General features: G+C 42.9%; 1 long non-coding RNA gene across 2 annotated transcripts in view; it reads left to right on the plus strand.

Moving 5' to 3' along the window:
* The first annotated feature begins 189 nt into the window (after positions 1–189).
* LOC125767932 (uncharacterized) overlaps positions 190–19,629 on the plus strand; it is a 160,349-nt gene continuing 140,909 nt past the window's right edge. For both annotated transcript variants that reach the window (XR_007418835.1, XR_007418837.1), the window contains exon 1: positions 190–2,222. This is a non-coding gene — a long non-coding RNA (uncharacterized LOC125767932). The remainder of the gene's footprint in view (positions 2,223–19,629) is intronic.

Here is a 19,629-nt window from a genome sequence, read left to right on the forward strand (position 1 = left end):
TGAAGAAAAGCATAAGAAAACCTTTCTTCTAACCGCATACGGGCCAACACAGTCGTATGGGACCTTTTCAAAGCGATTGATTGCCCGCGATGGGTTACGAAGCGCTGACACTAGTCTTCGAGAAATCTTTATCAATTTCAAAAAAAGCTTCAACGGCGTTAGAAATCAGTCCCGGCTCAGTCTCGTTTCCCATCCACCAACTCTCATTTGAAATATTTTAACCGTCCGCGACGATGCAAGTACGCATAAAAGGTTTATATGCCTACATTTTGCATGTCATAAACGTAAGAACGGATTTGATCGATAGGAATGTTTTTTTACGAAGCCTTTTTCATTGGCCGCTTTAGGAGGAGCGATGTGTGTGTGAAAGAATAAGATGCGAAAGATGAAATCGAGCGTCCGCTTCGGCAATTACAGTTGTGTAGGTGTGTCGGGATAACGAAGCAGGAGAGATAATGATCATGAGATAAGTACAAATTGTGATCAGTAGTGATCGAGCAGCGGTACGATTGAGTTACGAAAAAAAAGCTTTCGCTAAAGCGGCGTTCTTCCTTTGTAGCTAGAAAGTTTAACAAGATTTGTGTTTTATTGCCAAAAAGTGATGAAGAGGATGTTATTAAATATAAAAAAATGTTTAGTACATCAAGTCGTGTAGTAATGTGATGCTGATCAGTAAAGATTCACACGTGCAAACTTGTACAAATTGTTGCCAGCGTTGGCTTGGGTTTGTTTCAGCGTATGCGTGACACTTGATCATTGCGATCGGGTGTGATGATTTCAATATACAAAAGCGTAAAGTGTGTAAGTGAAAGAAGAAAACCACTGGCTCACAAATCACAAGCAAAATTCGTCGCTCGTTGTAAGGAAAGGACTCTACAAAGCTTGAAAAAAAAACGAATAAGCTTAGTTGGAATAATGCTGTGTGTAGATGTACTGAGGTGGTTTGTCTCCATAACTCTTTTGACATTTCACAAGTCATCCAACCTAACGGTATCGTGTTGATCGTGTTTAAGCGATAACAAGATTTTCCTCATCTCACGCTTACACGAGCAGCTAATGTACGATCTTACGCTCTTACTCCAACGTTAAAGTTACCATTGTGTGGAGAGTAAGGACATATACGATCAGTGCGTGTACTATGCGCGTACTAAATTTGCAAATTATTTGCATTTGTGTTGTGCAGTGTATTTTGCCAAACGAGTTTTATCATAAAACCATGGCATTGGCGTATTGTGTGTGTTTGTATTATAACCTCCGTGCTAGCTTCGGTTCATTATTAAAATTTGGATGTTGTTACAGTGCTGTACATGTTTGTGAAAAGCGGCTTCCTTCCTTTGTGCACAGAAAAAAAAATGTTCCGTGAAAAAAGTGTTGTTTTTTTTGGTGAAAAAAAGTGAAAAATGTGAGTTTCAATGATTAATTGAAACGTTAATTAGTGTATCGTAAAATGTGGCCATTTTAGGCAAATGTTGTGTTTTAAATGTCTCAAAGCGCGTTTAAGTGTGCATTTAAAAATTCAAGGTAGTTTTTTGGTGCAAAAAAATTGTGTCTATTAATCATTGCGTAAAATACGTGAATTAGTGTATTGCTTATTGCGTGAATTAGTGTATTAAAAAATGTGGCCATTGCAGGCGTGTGTCAGTGTTTTAAGTGTGCCTAAGTGTATTGAAGTTTGTATGTGCATTTGTGCACAGAAAATAAAAATGCAAGTGTTGGTAGTTTTGTGTTAATTAGTGTATTAAAAATGTGGCTATTATAGGCATGTGTGGTGCTATAAATGTGCTATAAAATTGAAGTCTGCATGTGTCGTTGTGCATCGAAAAAATAAAATGCAAGTGTTGGTAGTTTTTTTTGGGAAAAAAAGTTGTGTATATAAATAATTGCGTAATTTGCGTGAATTAGTGTATAGTAAAATGTGGTCATTATAGGCAAGTGCGAGTGTTTTAAATGTGCCTAAGTGCATTGAAATGTGTATTTGCATTTGTGCACAGAAAAAATGAAAGGCAAGTGTTGATTGTGTTTAGTGAAAAAAATAGTTAAAAAAATGAGATTTCAATTAATAAATTAGTGTGTTACAAATGAGGCCTTTTTAGGCGAGTGCATTGAAGTGTGTATGTGAAATAAAAAAGAAAATGCCAGTGTATTAAATTAAAGGATTTGCCAAGAAGCTGTTTTGTCTTCCAAAGTAATGCGTTCCTGCGTATAAATTGTCTATTAATCGGGTAAGTAAACCATATTCAATCAGATATAAGTAAGATTTTTACCAAAAGCAATAGGACAATTTCTGGCAGATGTTTATGACAGTTTGTAATATTAGGTGGCGATGTAAAATGTCACGTAATTCGTGTAAGGTGAAATGAAAAAAAAAGTTCTCTAAAAGCTCCGCCTTGGGTCTCCAAAGGACTTGATCCACCACTGCCCTACATGATGCCGTAAATCTAAAATTGCAAACAATTAGACACGCTTTTGTTACAATCATCATAATGCATGAACATTACAATCATCACCCAAAAAGCCGCTCAACATCTTGAAGGGGACAATTTACAATTTGGATTGATTACGACACTTCAAGCTGGTGCGAGAGAATCTTCCGAAACAAAAGCAAATCGTGCCAAAGCGCTTGAAATGGGCTGACTAAACGTGTTAAGGCAGTGCCCCGGCACAAAACCGATGACATTGGCATACGAAACATGGCTCTCGACGGTCGGTAATCTTGTCGACCAACGGGGCATAACTCATCGACACATTGTTCGGTAATTATTCGTTATTGTTTTCGCCATGATTTATGGACGCAATTAATTAGAACTTTCCATTTCATTGTCCTTCTGGCACAAGTAGACGAAGGTGGGATGAAGTAGCCAGCTGACCGCAGACTAATAGATTTCAAAGGGATATTGCTGAGTAAGCGTTACATGCCTGAGTAGCGTTACGCACATATGGTAAAGTGATTCTGTCAGAATCATTACCAGTGCTATGACTGTCACATAAAACAGAGTTCTTTTATTTCTTTCCTGACACATAGTAAATACGTTGAAACTAGATTTTTCTTCTATATAAATAAGAGATACCCAGTGTAGAAGAGTTCATTCATCTTTCCCAAAGCAACAAACCATTCCAAAATGGTGGATAGAAGTGGGGATTTTCGGTAAACCATAGTCCAAACAGCTTTTTTTTTTTTTTTTTTTTTTTTTTTAAAAACAGGATGTTTTTTTTTTATTTTTCTTTAGAAAAAAAAAAAAAAGGAAAGTTAATTACAATATTACAATCCATTACATCCTATCGCCTCTAGCTATAGCGTTCTTCCCGCTAGGGTGTGTGCTTATAGCTTATTTTGGCTTAATGCCTTGCACATCTTGTCTTGATCTCTTTTTTTGCTCATTTTGGAGCAAACTCTACTTCTTCAATTTCACCTCCTGCTTAGCCTGTCGAGGCCCCTACCATCTTGATTTTTTTTTTTTTTTATTATCTAGCGGCCAGATGTGTTGGCCTCTAAGATAGCCGCTTCCTCATCAGGAGAGAGGACGCCTTCCATGGCACGATTTTCCGCAGGACCATCCCTGCCACCCCCAACATCGCTCAGACTACGCAAATTAGTCTCCGACCTACGTCTCTCGCGCCAGAGACGCATGCGTTCTCGAGCCTGAGATCTTCGCCTCTCTGTATTCGGCGAAGGCGGTGGTGTCGATGATCGCCCTTGCCGTCTCTCTTCTTGTCGACGGACAGTCTGCAATCGACGAACTTCGTTGCGTCGATCATAACGAGCCCTCACCGTCCGCTCATGCTCCGTCGGTCCGACAGGAGCTGCACGTCGAGCCCGCTCCGCGTTCCATCCTTCCTGCAGCGTAGATGTAATGATCTTGGCGGCCTCGGTGATCCTGTCCCATTCCTCTTGCCCGGACAAAAGTCGGGACAAAAGGTTGTCGGGCGTCACAGGATCGGAGCTGTCCTCGCCAAGCAGCCGCTGTCGGATGCCCGCGAACCGAGGGCACTCGAAGAGTACATGCTCTACAGACTCTGGAACACCAGCACAGCGTAGGCAATCAGGGGACGTAGTGAACCCCATGACGCACAGGTATTCACGGAAAAATCCGTGCCCTGATAGTACCTGGGTCAGGTGAAAATCCACTACTCCATGTTTCCTCGATTGCCACGCCGTCACGTCAGGGATGACTCTACGAGACCACCTAACATATCTGCTGGCGCTCTCCTGCATTGCACTCTCGAGCCACTCCTCCTGCCATACACGCATGGTGACCGCTCGCTCTTCAGCTCGAAGCTGTCCCGCCGTCAGGTCCGTGTTTTGCCGTCGTCGGTAACACCGAGCGTCCTCCTTTACCAGCAGGCATATGGGTATGATGCCCGCGATGACCACTGCCGCATCGCAGCTGACGGTCCGGAACGCGCAGGCCGTCCTCTGCGCTGTCATACGCTGCACCCTCTTCAGCATTCGCCGACAGTCGCGATTGTCTGTCGCCTCGTGCCACACCGGTGCAGCGTACCGGAGGATGGAGCTCACAACCGCCGAGAGCAATCGCCTCTTTCCGCACTTGGGGCCGCTGTGGTTGCGCATAAGGCTCGCAACCGCCTGCGTGACACGGAGAGCTTTGGTCGTCATGCTCTCAACATGCGGCTTCCACGACAGATGATCGTGGAGCTGTACCCCGAGGTACCTGATAACGGGCTTCGGATGGACTACGACATCTCCAATGCGAACTGAGATGTTCGAAAAGCGCCGCCTCATACTGGAGATCAAGGTAATCTCCGTCTTCGCAGGGGCCAGCTCAAGACGCCGCGACTCCATCCACCGTTGAACAGCAGCCGCCGCTTCCTCGGCCAGCTGGGCAGACTCTTCGGGGGTGGTGCCTGGGACAAGAAGCACGAGATCATCCGCATAGGCGATAATCTCCACCCCCTCAGGTAGCTCGACATCCAGTACACTGTCGTACATAACATTCCACAGTGTGGGGCCCAAAATGGACCCCTGTGGAACGCCAGCCGACAATCGTCGGGTGACTGGTCCGTCGTCCGTGTCGTACACTAGCCGCCTGTCCGTCATCCAACTATGCAGTATCCTCCTGAGAGGTGCAGGAACCTCTTTTTCTCGCAACGCAGCAGCAATGTCCATCCAGCTCGCCGTATTGAATGCGTTCCTGACATCCAGGGAAACCACCATCAAACATCGACGATCACGACCGTTGGTCCGGCCAAACGACTTGGCGCGTTTACCTGCCTCCACCACTCTCAGAACCGCCTGTACCGTCGATCTTCCCTTACGAAAACCGTACTGGTTCGGGGAGAGCCGGGGAGAATCAACGTCTTCAAGATGCTCGTTTAAGCGGTCGAGAATGAGGCGCTCTCCCACTTTGCCTGGCGCAGGTAACATTCCCAGGGGACGCATCGATGAAGAATCGCCCGACGGTCTCCCTGGCTTGCGCAGCAGTACCAAACGCTGCGTCTTCCAGTTCTCAGGAAACACCCCTGTATCAAGACAAGCTTGAAAAACACGACAAAAGACTTCGGGATGTTCCCTGATCGCCACCTTCAACGCTACATTGGGAACGCCATCCAGTCCAGGTGCCTTCCTAGTCGCGAGTCTGCTGGCAATGGGGACCAGCTCGTCAGCAGCCACCGGTCGAACGTCACCAGTAACGCCGATCTCAGTCTCAGGCCACTCACAGGGATCATGCTCAGGGAACAGATCGGAGACGATTCGTTTAAGAATAGTCGGGTCCATCTCAGGTGGGGTGCGACTGCCTCTCAATCGCGCCATCACGACCTGATATCCCGTTCCGAACACATTCTCCTCCACCTCCTGGACAAGCTCTGCAAAGCACCGTTTCTTGCTGTCACGAATGGCAACCGCCAGCGCCTTCCTCCACCGCATGTGTACCGCTGCGGCAGCTGCCTTCTCATCTGGGTCCATGAGATAATGGGCCCGGTCGCTCGAACGCTTGCAGCATTGTCGCAGTTGCTCAATCTCCGGCGTCCACCAATACGCTTGAGGGCGAACCTGATGAAGCGGTGACGAAGGACTAACACGCTCCATCGTCACATCACATGCTTTGGAGAGAGCTTGCTCGAGTGCTAGAGGAGAGGTCGCTCGCCCGACAAAACGAGTTGCTTCAAGCGCTGTCCTGAAGGTGTCAGGAACAAACTGATGGGTCTTCCACCTGCGTCCTGCGCGATGCCACCGTGGCTTGTGCCGATGGTCTCGCTGCTGTCGTTGCTGTCTCTGCCGTCGCTGCTGCTGCTGTTCATGTTGTTGATGCTGCTGCTGCTGTTGATGCTGATGCTGCTGCCGTTGAAGCTGCTGCTCACTGTGGTCACCGCTGAACACAATTGGTGGGACAATATCAAACCGCACATAGCGGTGATCACTGGCTGAATATCGCCCCAAGACCTCCCAGGTGACACTACGTGCGAGCGACGGGCTCGCGAACGACACGTCAATGACACTCTCCGTTGCAGCTCCATTCCCGACGAAAGTGGGAATGTTACCACGGTTGAGCACCACCAACCCGAGCTGGTCCACCATGTCCAGCAATTCTTCACCCTTCCGCTTATTCCGAGAACTCCCCCACTCCACATGCCAAGCATTGAAGTCCCCTCCTAGGACGACATGTGAATGGGAGCGAACCTCGATCTCCACGGCTCGAAGGAAACCTTCAAAATCCGCCAACGTCATCCGTGGGGAAGCGTAGCAACTAACGTAAGTGATACCACCCACATCTGCAGCCACCAGCCCGGGAACAGCACTACCCCAAACCCGTTGGACAGGGCTTGAACCAGTGGCCACAATTGCCACACTCTCCGATGAGTCCACCACCCAGTTGCCGTTGTTCGACGGGTAATGCAGCAGCTCAGATACCAACAACACAGACGCTCTCTCCTCTCGCGCAACCTGCAGCATGAGGTTCTGCGCCGTTCTCCCTCTGCCGATGTTAATCTGCAGAACTTTCACCATCTTTCGTGAGTGGCCTGAGCACACTCACTGCTGCCAACCCGATGAGGGCCGGAGCAAGCCGCACATTTGACATCAGCAGTACATCCCGACGCCTGATGGCCATCGGAACCACAACGAATGCATGTGCTGGAACGGTCAATCTCACTCCGACAGTTTCGGGACAAATGCCCTCGTTCTAGGCACCTATAACAGCGCAGGCGCTCGATGCGTGGGGCTGCAGCCTCCTTCACTCCGCACCTGGTGTATTTAATGATGACCCGCTGTCCGATCGCCTGTTTCATTTGCTTAAGCGGCAATCGAACCCGTGCCCTCTTCGTGCCGTCATCTAGCTCCCAAAGCTGTACCGCGGTAGTGATGTTGACGGTTCCAACAGCTTCCTCTATCGCCTGCTGCACATCTCCTTCACATGCCAATGGGTCGATATTGGTGACGATCACCTCACCCATCTGGGTGACTGTCCGAACAGTACCGGCTTCCCCGATCACCTGTTGTATGCGCGACGTTATCGCTGCACTATCTTTGTTGCGAGCCACTACCATGCGAAGATGCTGCTTCGCTGTCCGACGGCCTACGCCTATGGCCTCCTTCAAGTCCTCCAGCTCTGGAGCCTGACGAAGTTGTGTGTACACCTCCATCCACGTCTTGCCCTGAGCGGGAACCACCTCTACTATGTCCGGCCGATTACGACGACCGCGCATTTTCCTCGGCTGCCAGTTCAGCTGCTGTTGTCGTTGCTGCTGCTGCTGTGGTTGCTGCTGCTGTTGTGGTCGCTGCTGATGCGGTTTACGGCGAACCACTTCTGCCCAGGTGCCGTCATCCTGCTCTCCCTCATCCCGTACCATCAGCGATCGTGTCGGTGGTAACAGAGGAAACTCCTCCAGTCGCTGATTTTGCTGCTGCTGCTTTAGCTGCCGCTGTTGCTTTTGCTGCTGATGTTTAACCTGGTGAGGTTGCTGCGATTGTTGCTGCTGACGTTGCTGTTGTCGGCTGGCAACTGTCTCCTGCTGACTGCCCAGGGCTGAATAACCCGACCCGTTAATAAATTGCGCCAGCATTGTTGCCGTCGCCTCTCGCTCCTTTCTCAACTCTGCACGAAGCTCTGCAACCTCCTCCCGCGCTGCTGCTTCCCGTCTAGAAGAGTCCAACCGCAACTCATTTATCTGCTGCAGCAGACGCTCGACTGTTTCCTGCATCTTACGGTTGTCGCTGCGCGACTCCTCAAGGTGCTCCCGTAAAACCGAGAGCTCCTTCGATGCCGTAGTGCCCACAGAAGGTGAGGTGATTGTCACCTTGCTCATGGTTGCAGCTGATGACCCGGCAAGTGCCGATGGCGGCCTCTTCAAAGGGGCCGCTGCCACTCGCGTATCCGTCGACACTACTCTTGTTCTGAGGCTTCTCGCCTCCATGCTTTAATAAAGTGCCTGTCCGCCCCACAAATCTGGAGGGCGGGAGGCGGGTGGTAGGTTGTCGGGATGTGTCCTATCAGGTCCGGCTCGCCAAAACGCATCCAATAATTACCTCAAGCGCCCGACAGATGGCGCCACCGGCAAGATCTCCCACGGAATCCAACAAATGCAGCTTGTTTAACCACTAGCTAATATTGACGCGGGTTGTTTAACCACTAGCTAATATTGACGCCACGCCACGCACCAATTTTCTTTCAATGTTTTCCAGCAAAAAAATTGTCTCGAAATGGGGTTTGTGCGCACTTTTCCAGTAAATGACGTGATTTTACGTCTTTTAAGACCACGCGAAGCCAGTTTCATTCAATTTTCACAATCTTTTTTTCACTTTTAGGGAGCGTCGCACTAACACGTCCGTTCTTGTCAACAGAAGCCGATGACCATAGTCCAAACAGCTTGTAAACCAGATCAGTCCACTCCAGTGGTCACGAAGTGAAAGATAAAATTTAATCCTTTATAAATCTTTCCCAGCAACACATTCTTACATGCCGTTTCCCGCACAACGTATCGCGCTGGTACGAAGGTGGGACTTTGGTTGTTTGCTTATGGTTCCCATACGATGCATAACTTATGCATTCGCTCTCCATCCCTTTGGGAGGCGTTTTGTGGGTGTTTTTTTTTAAACTGCCAACCGGCTTGAAGTGTTGAAGCTGTGGCTTAGAGGTACAGCTGCTTACAGGAATATTTATACAAGCGATTTACGGCGCAACTGAAGATTACAAATAACGTTGAACTTTTCACTTAAAAAAAAAATATTTTTAAACTATGAAAAAAGCATTTTGATTTTCTTGTGAACTGTTATATATTTTATATCTTAAAAATATTTTATATATTTAAAAATTATATTCCAAAAAAGCTGTATTCGTCATTCAATGACCAATGAACGAAACTAAAAAGGCGAATAATATCCGTTTACAGACTTTATATTGATCGTAACCATGAAGGGAAGGTATAATCTCTGCTAACATGGTAGGTTAAGGCACCAACGTGCTCGATAACATTCCCATATCCTTATGTGATAATTCGATGGGATATGAAAATGAAGTTTGACTCAATTTTTACGATTCTCTGTTGTTTTTGTGCCCATTCCCATTCCCAAGTACTCTCCACACACTCATGTGCAGCATAAAACAAAAGGTCTAAAAGACAAAAAAAAACAGCGACACTTTCGCCGGGTAACGATATGCATAACGAACGTATTTTGTTTCAATATTCATGCAATACGAAAGTGGCAGTTATGCTGATTTCCATGCCCTTGCTCCATAGCTACCATTTTCCATCTCCCACGGGGGTGCTTTGTTGAAGGTGGAGGGGCATGATGTTACAAACCCTGTAACTCAATACACATTGTACGATTGTCTGTAACTGTACCAAACAACAAAAAAAATGGGATAAAATAAAGATAAGAAAGACACAAAAAGAAAGTTTGCTGCTCTTCCATGGGTGGCGAGGCACGTTTTTGGGTCATTTTTCCGTTTTTGATTTCCTTCATCATGCATGCACGTTTCGTTCGTGTAGTTCCGGTGTGAAAATGATAGTAAATCAGCCAATAAGCACAGAAGGAAACCCGGTACTGGCTCGCGGCATAGGAAGGACATACGCTTATCAGTGAAATCGATAGAGACGAAGCAGATCGAACCATCTGCGGACTGGTTCTGTGGCATGGCTGTACAAGTGGGATGGAAGAAAAATGGAAAAGGAAATGTAAATGAATATTTGCAAATGATTTACCGTTTGCAACTTGAGCCTCATTAGATTTGGCCTTGGTAATGGAGTCACATTTGAAGTATCTTTCGATCACGGTGTTCGTTATTGGGTTGACTATTAGTTGATGGTCCGTATTTCTTGGTGTACATTCAGATAAATTGAATTTCTATTGTTTGTTCAGAATAAACTATGTAAATAAAAAAATGGAGTTTTATAAAACTTGTTTAGGAAATGCTACAATTTAAGTTTTCAATTTGCTTTGAATATTATACTTATATACTTTGAATAACTTAACAACAAATAATGAAAAATGTTATGATCTATACATAAAAAATTACAAGAAATTGTAGTTTAAATATTTTTCATTTCATACTTTCTTGGAGCACTGTTGCAATATGTTTTTAAGAATAATTATATTTTTTTTCCTACACTTAATACTGAACAGACCATGTGTTAATGAAATTATATACAATAAGCAAATATTTTTTACCTCACTTTTTATTATTTACGACTAAAAGTAAAATACGTATAATAAACTTCTAAAAAATCTATACAAGGTCTTTAGTTTCGATACTCAACAATGTACACAAAATCACTATTCGAGAGAACAAAGTAAATAAGTGAACAGAAATTTTTTCTAAGGCATAAAGTTCATTTCCCTTTTTTCCAAAACTTTAATAAGATCTGCCCCATTCCAGCCGGGCAAATCGTGGAAACAAATCGATTGCAAATAAATCTGTTACTAAGTGTAATATATTACCATCATTTCCTACCGTAAAGTACAACCAAAAAGTTAAACCCAAATCAGAGGATCGATTTGTTGCGTCCTCTGCGTTGTGCTCTTTGTTCGTTACGTTCGTCGCTAATGAACGATCGTTGGCCTTCCTTGGTTAGAAAAAGCTGAACAGTGGAATGAATTTTCAGACTGTTTTTTTTTCTTACATTTTAAATTGCGCCTACACACAAGTACCTTTAGAAAGAAGAGAAATTTAACGACGAAAACAATCATTGCCTGAGTTTAGGGTTAGTCGGTAGTTCGTGTTACAAATAAATCAGACCTTCACCCCGGTTCGACCTTGTTCCCATCGGAAAATCTTCTAGTGGTTGAATTATTCTCGCCGAACGAGACGATGCGAGAAAACGATGCAAAAAGAATTCAATTTATTTTCAAATGAGAAAATGAAATTGATCGTTTTGTTTTTGCATTACCACGGCTCACTATAGATAGAGGTTTCTCCTTTAGTCGGCCCTCCCGTAGTGAAAACAATTAACCGGGCGCTGGTATGATGGTTTTTGTCCTTGAATTGATTGCGATAAATCGCAATACACATCATTTAGCAGTAAATCTGATGTTTTGTGTGTGTAAAATAGATATCTAAGGAAGGATTTGCAAATGGTCGCATGTAGTGTGTATTTGTAAAGTGAATTGTTTGCTGTCCGTTACAATGATGGAGGGAAGCAATGTTTGATTAGAGGATTAGGAAAAGCGAGCATAAATCCGCTGAAGAGCATATGTCGACATCTTGTACATCAGAGTACTTGATAAAAGTGATAACAAATATTTAAGACAGATTAAAAATAAAATATAAAGGAAACGAAAATGCATCACGAAACAACATGTTGCAGTGCTACAAATGGTGTCCACTTGAGAAAATCCTTCAAGTCAGTAAAGTCGTCGCGATTGTAAAGGAAATAATTCTGATCCTAATATAAAAGCGGTGTTAGTGTGGAACAGTGATCGTTAATTTCCTTCAACATGAATATTTTACAGAATTATGAAAAAAGTTTTAATGGCCCTTTCCAATAACATTATTAGTCGTTGAATTTGGAAAAATCTCCATTTGAATTTGAAACTCCACTTGAGAAAACTGCACTTTTATTTTTTTGGATTAACAAAAGGTATTTATTTTTTTAAGCAAATTTTTTTTGTATCTTAAATATAAACATTTGAGGCAAATAAAATTTATTTCCAAAATACTAATTTTTTTTGTAATAAATAAATATCACTTCTCCTATAACTGACATTTTTTATTTTGAAAATCACTGTATAGAAATGTTTTTTATGTGTTCTCACTCTCTCATTCGCACCACGGGATCATACTGCTGAACGTGTTGAAGCATGGAAATGAAAAAATATTACCAACTTTTCCCATCACCACCATCCGTGCTGGGGATGTGTCTGATGGTGATGCCATCGTGCTCATCATCCGTGCCCGAGTCGTGCGTTACGGATGAACCCGTCGGGAAACTTTCCTTCCCGTTGGTTTTATCACGGAGTCACGGATTTTTGTTGTACTGTTCGTGCTTGAGAAGAAGGGTAGAGTTCGCAACGGGATCGCTGCCGGTGACAACCGTGACTCGGTGAGGGAGGCTTGACGACGGACGACGGAGGACAACCTTCATTCTGCTCTGTTTTGCCATTCCGATTGCGCCACTACAATAACAACGCTGTGTGGCACAGATGAAAACAAAACACCGTCACCAGGGAGACTTTAATTCTGCTTAATCCTTTTCCCGGTGGTTGTGGCGCATTCGGGGGCCGCCCACGTTACCATGGCGATGGTGCCGAGTTGTGGTCGCGGTTAGTATTTTTCAATTGTCTCATTGTGCTGATACTCGACGGGTGGGTATGGTATACCGTTGCATCGAAGTTTGTCACCCATATGCAATATGGAGGCGCATCTGGTTGTTTGGTGTGGAGGAACGGTTACGGCACAAAAAGGACATGCCAGGAAGCATTTTTTTTTGGTCAACGCTCCTAGAAGGTCGTTGGATTTACCTGCTGTAGCATTCATATTGGGTTTGTGTGAGGCAATAAAAGACAATCTCTAGGTTTTGTTAAACTAGTAGGTAAATCAGCTTTAAACTACTGGCGACACCCAATTTAGGGTTTTGTTGATTGTTCAATTTATGTTCAATAAATTTCGTCAAAAAGATTGATTGAGTGTGATTTTTCGATGCTGTTAATTCCTGTCTTTTTAAATGTCACAAAATAAACAAATCAATTTAATCCTTGAAGTGGAAATTTGAATAAAAAAAACATATTTTGATGATTAAAACCATGCAAATTTCCGAGTTTCTTGGTACTTGATAATTTATTGAAATACAATAAACTACAAATATTATTTACTTCGATCGTTCGATGACTATTTAAAAAAATATTAATGAAATAAGAAAATTTTCGTTCAAAACTTAAATTAAAAAAATCTTGTCATGCATATACCGGTGTAAGCTTGGATACTAATCTCACAGTGAATATAAAGAAAGCATTTCGATAATCACAATGTTTGGTTTTGAGGGTAAGTTAATTTCCTTGAAAGCACCCGCTACTGATGCAGATAAGGCAAATGGTCGTGAAAATTGGTCCCCTTGTTTTTTTTTTCAATGTCGACGACCATCTGGACCGTTTCCCTCACTGTCGTCGATGGTTGTAAAGTTTAACGATTATGCGTGATACTGCTGGGGTGAGGTTTTCCGGCTTTCCATCCCCCCCCCGCATTTTCTTAGTATGCTCGATGTAAAAAGAAAAACTCCACCAAAGAGACTGTGTTGGCTGCAATTTTCTTTAAAGCTATTTTCTGTTTGAATCGCGGGGTTTTTCTTTCACTCTAAGTGTTGGGCGGTTTTGGTAAAGAATTAAGCATGAAATTAGATTAACATTAAAGCACCCGGATAATGAAGATAGACCTCCAGCAAGGGTGCTGTTGTAAGGTAAAGATACTATCCGTTTTTTGCGAAGAACGTTTGCCTAATGGGCTTTCGGGAGAATAAGCGTCTTGGAATAATTGTCACGATAAACGATGATAATTGAATTAGACTTCATCAGCAGCGTGTCTTTTCCTTTTTGCATTTTGCTGATGTCCGGTAGCGATAGTGTAAGTTTTTTAAGATACGCAAACACTAAAGTAGCCTCTAGAGTTTTAGGGAGAGTTTAAGGGAGAGTCACTAGTGTTTAAGGAATGAACATGTTTTTCACTTAAAAAAGACACACATTAAACACTCGTACTCGTTGGGAAATGTGTTTCTATTACTCGGTTTGTTTCTGATAACAATAATCCACTGCCATTGGGAAACCTGTTGGGAGGATCGTGTGGCTCGCTTTTGCGTAAAATACCATTTATAGTGATTGTTGTAAAGTCTGTTCCAATGATTCGATTTGTAGAACATTCCAATACCAACGTAGTAATGGAGAAAACTTCTAAAGCTCTTCCCCAAAGTGAGTGTCTTTCCGTTTACATTCCGAAGGGTTTGTGCAGGTGAAGGTGTCCTGTGTAGTTTTAGGTGGAATCGAATGGACTGCGGGCATACTGAAGCAGAGTTTTGTTTTATCATTTCATGTCGAATGAATCCCTCCTCGAGCGAGTATCTGTGGCTATGTGAGATCCGTTTGATTGAGGATTGTTTTGTGGGTTTTTGGTTTCTTGCAGCAGAGTTTGTAGGCGGTACATAGAAAACATTTTAAATGTAACTGCCGGGTCCGGAAGAAGATCGCCGACAACCTGCAGGAAATGCAATGGAAATCCCTGGGGCGTGTAAAATCGGAAAATAGCTATTCCGGTCGTTGGTAACGGTTCAGGTGTGTGAGACAATCATTCCAATAACGTACATCATTCCTAGCTGGGGGTGGAATCATTCCAGTAAAGGTATTTTTTTACTATTTACTAAGCAGTAAAATATCTCTCACATTGAAACGAACATGTATAGTACGAGCACAATCATCAAGTTCATTTACAGTAATGTCTCGACTGAACGAACGATTGCCGATGGCGTTCATCGGTTCCAGGAAACCCTGGGAGGGTTTTCGACTTCATTGCCTAGTCAAAGATGAAAAGGCAGGTAAACGGCTGGAAAAGTGGTTGTGTGTGCGGCCCACTTTCTCCGTTGACGGTCCGGCAAAAACCTGGATGCACCGTTCGGATTAAAGAAGCTTACTTTGTATGAATTTTACCCAAGAGATTTTCCCCGACCGTTCGACAGTTCGGTGTGGGAGCTGTCCGGGAAGTAGGTTCAAATTTATTATCGATCCAGATGTATGTGCGGAGTGATTCTGCCCGTAGGTGATACTGTACGCACAATGGGTAAAATGAAGAATGTACTATCCGGCCAGTTAGTACCAGAAATAAACCAAAAAGCATGACCTTGCTGCCATAGAGGTCTCTCACCGGCCGTAGAGGTCGTTAGGTCAAGAAGTAGTCGTTATAAACAATAGAACATTAAATTTTATAGATTTTTTATTGGACTTTTTTTCAATATTTTTTTCTATTTTGGTGTGTTCCATATAGCAGGATTCAATAAAAATATTTTTTTAATACTTCTATTATAAAATCAGGGATAAACACTTCTCTATTAGCAGTGAAACTAACTAAGGAAAACGGAGGTAAAGAAAAAGAAAATGCATTCAAAATACTAGCATCCGTTCTTCAAATGAAGATCATTTATTTATTTAATTTATAATTAATGATTACGGCATCGGCCATATTGTTAGCCGCAAAATGCTGAAGTAGTACAATTTTCACAAGGCATTTCCTCCTTGTCCTTTGCCTTATCCCGGGCATACTCGGTTGTAGATGTGTTTTGTTGTGTTTGTAGTCGTTAGTAAATTAACACCCTTTTGAAAAGGATTTTAGAGTGTAAGAATAAAAATATAGCATACTAATTATATAAGTTATAATAAAAAAATATCATTTTTGTTGTTTCTGAATGGAAAGAAAGTAAATTTGTGTATTTCTGAAATTTTATAGTTGTCTTACATCAAAATTACTAAAGTTAGCAAAGGACTTGTTTTTAATCTTTATAAAAAAGGGTTATTGCTATTTTGGTTATAATATACACCTATTAATCAACTTCCGACAAATTATACTTTATGTACTTCAATGTTTTTCAATCTCTGTTGAATGTACTAGTATTCGTCACCTACGTTTTTGAGGAAAAATAAGGTCCATGGCTTTCTATTGGAGTTACAGTATTTTTTGTTTAAATATTTACTTTATATTAAAATTACATATTGAGTAATTTGAATGTATCAGTTACATCTATTCGTCATTCAAATATTTATTTCTAACAATTTTAAATGTAGCTATTGGTTTAGAGGTCTCTAGTGCATAAAAAATCGGTAAAGAATTTTTTATTTTATATTAAAAAAAACAAAGTTCAAAATGTCCTACCTCATCCATCATTCGCACCCACCATTCGGATACGTCGAACGCATAACGTATGCGTTTGATTGCCCTGTGGTTGCGAATGATTGCAAACTAATACCTTACATCATCGAACCCGAACCATCTCCGTCCGATCCGGAGATATGGTCGGACGATACCATCGGTGACGCACCGGATGCGTGTTGTTCAGGTTAAATTTTACGACTGTCAACCATTTAAGGTGCTAGCGTCAGGAAGCTCCCCCCAGGCTGCCGGAGATGCGTGAATGTGGTTAAATTGTGTTCGAGCTTTCACATAAATGAAATAGCCATGATGGAATGAGGCAGTGGGTGAAACATTCCAGGTGCCGGTACCAAAATAACCAACTGCTATCCAACCGGGCTGGAACCCGATTGATTTCAAACGACACTTGATGCATCTGGTATGCTTGTGGAAGCATAGAAGCGTAGAAGTTACCACCCGTTTTAGTGTTGATAAACCTGCCAACTTATCGACACCAACCGATGAGGACGATGATGAGCAGTTTAATTAAAAGGGTGAGGCGGACACTTTGTTTTCTGGTGCATTTCGTTGCGAGACGGAGTATTACGTTCTGCAGGTGACCATGATGCAGATGCCTTGCACCATTCCAGTACATTGGCTTTAATTCTTGACGCCTTCCGGATAGTCCGTTTCTGGCACGGTAGTACGGAAGCACTTACAAATTAGATTTCATGAGGCGTGTACCGTCCATCGTTGTAGCTAAACCCTCTCGGATGGTTCGGGAAGTCAACGCCAAGCACCTGGAGCTGTTGCAGGTGTTCCGTTCACCATCACACCATGGCTTCGGACATTTTGTAAATCTCGAGAGAATAATCATCAAATTATGGGGTACGTGTTTAAACATCCGGGGTATGAAGTATTGTTGGTCAGTTTGCAGCCTGAGTTTGCAAACGACCGATACGGATGTTTGATATATCGGTTGGAAAATTGGCATCGATCAAATTGCCATTTTTGGGGGTTTTTAGTTTCTCATTTGCTTAAGTTTCAATGTGCCAATACAAGCACGAAGTAGAGCCATTTTCGTAGAAAGGTTATACAATTACACCCCAAAAAAATTTTCAACCCTAAAGGGGAAAGTGAAAAGCAACCGCCAGACAATCTTTGTCTCCTGACGGCATTTTTCCAGTCATTTCCTTTTAATTTTCCGAAACGAGACAGTTCTCGTGTGTTGTGTGGTATACGGTTGGAAGGCAGGAAATGGAATGGCTAGATCTTTACTTTTGTTCTGTGTCGGTTCTTCTTTTTTTGTTGTTGTCCTTCCATCTTGTCACACTCAAACACAGCCAGTGTTTGCCAGTGTTTAACATGGTGTTGTCCACTCACAACCTCACCAATGCAATCCAAATGTGAAGTGTGACACGGTGCAAAACCAAATTGGTGGCAGCCAAAATCCTTTCGAATTGTGGCCCCACACTGGGATACGGGGCGTGTGACAACCCCTCTCTCCAGTGACATTTGGTGTTTAATTAAAAAGTTATTTGGAAACGAAATTGGACGGAAATGGCAACCGGAGACCAATGCTTCGCCAGCAAACGGAGTGACCATCGTCGGCTGGGCGCCTTGTGCGATGGGAGGATTATGATTCACACTGATGTGCTGTTACGATTGGGAGAGGAATCTGATGGGCTAAAGGGAGGTGAATGAAACGCGGTATGGTATGAATAGGAAATTTCAGCAAAATTGCACACTCCATCCCACGGTTTTTTTAGAGGAAAATCGTGAAAAAACAAACGCTTGCCACATGCATTTCTAACGCTCATGCTATTTGTACGCCCCGTGGTTGATGCATTTCTTCAGAACCGTGCACTGGTATGTACTCCGACTCCCGGCCGGATGATTATTGTTTACGGCGACGGAAATATGTGCAACGGACGGTATCATCCTGAAACGGTACTGCACTGTGCTCAAAATGTGTAATTTATGCAATGACCATCATGGCAAATAAGTTGAGATTTGATTGAGCTGTAAAATGTGAGATGAAGCGCAGCGTGCTGACACGCTGGGATTATTTTTGGAGGGGGTTGATATTTGTTTTGGGAAGTTAATAGGTTAGAAAGGGATGCGGTTTTTAAGCGTAAATTTGATAACGATAGTTTCGAATGAAAAGCACTATTTAATGATGCCATTTCATTGGAAATTAGAATTTCAAGTTTGAAGAATGTGAACATTAAAATATCATATAACGGGTGGAAAGGAATTTAAACTAAACAATGTTTTCGTACGCCGCATTTCTCTGGAAAAAGGTTGAGAAGTGCATAGGGTTATTATGTCTCGTTGAACTATTAATTGTACAGTGTACATGGTGTACAGTTATTGAAAATTTAATTAGAAAATCGTTGGATGTATTCCAATAGGTGAATGATAAACAATATTAATTATATCGTTTGTAATGATTTGCTCCTGGGTCGGTGTACATGAATGTGCAAGGGGATAGAATTCTAGTACTTGGATGACAGAAATAGGTTAGTTAGTAGGAAGGGGTAAAATAATTATATTAAGCCAGCAATAACAGGCATGACCTCTAAAGTCGTTAAGCAAAGAAGAGAGAGCGAGAGGGAGAGATATAGTAGGAACAATGGAAATATTTAGGTGGTTAAGTGTATTTGTACCTGTAAAAGGTACGTATTTTTATAAATTTTTTAAAAATAATAAGGAATAAGTAATTCCAGATCCTGACATACGCTGATTCGATAGACATCGTCAGTTTATGACTTCTATGGAGCGGACACTAATCTGTGGATTTGAGCAGGAAGCAGAATATTGAGACAACATTCTTATTTATGGCGGTATCTCCACATCTGATTGAACCTGAAACTCCTCTGACTTTCAAAGAGGTGAAGTACAAATAAGTTCCCGCTCTTCTGAAATCGTCCAAAATTTCTTGTTGGATAGGTCGGCTCCTACAACAATATTGGTGATGAGATACGCACTAGGATGTTGGCTACGAACCAGTCTTTCTACAGCCTGAAGAAAATTCTTTACTCCAAACACTTGTCGAGACGATCTCGAAGATCTCGAAGAGGAAGATGTTAGACCCGTATGTGTGGAAGGACAATGGAGGTAGATTGAAAGATTCAATCCAAAGATTCCAAGACCAAAATGTCCGAATTCCAAGTGTAATTGGAAATTTAGTACTTGCTTGTCCTAAACTAAATAAATACCAACTTTAGGCAGTAATTGTTAACTTCACATAAAGCATGTTTGTCTTTTCATTAGCAGCTCTGTTTTTTTTGCTTCTTTTCATCGCAATGGGGCATAAAAACGACATCCATAAACTTTGCTCACGTTACAGCCG

Source organism: Anopheles funestus, chromosome 3RL (assembly GCF_943734845.2).
Source record: "Anopheles funestus chromosome 3RL, idAnoFuneDA-416_04, whole genome shotgun sequence".
Taxonomy (NCBI): Eukaryota; Metazoa; Arthropoda; class Insecta; order Diptera; family Culicidae; genus Anopheles; species Anopheles funestus.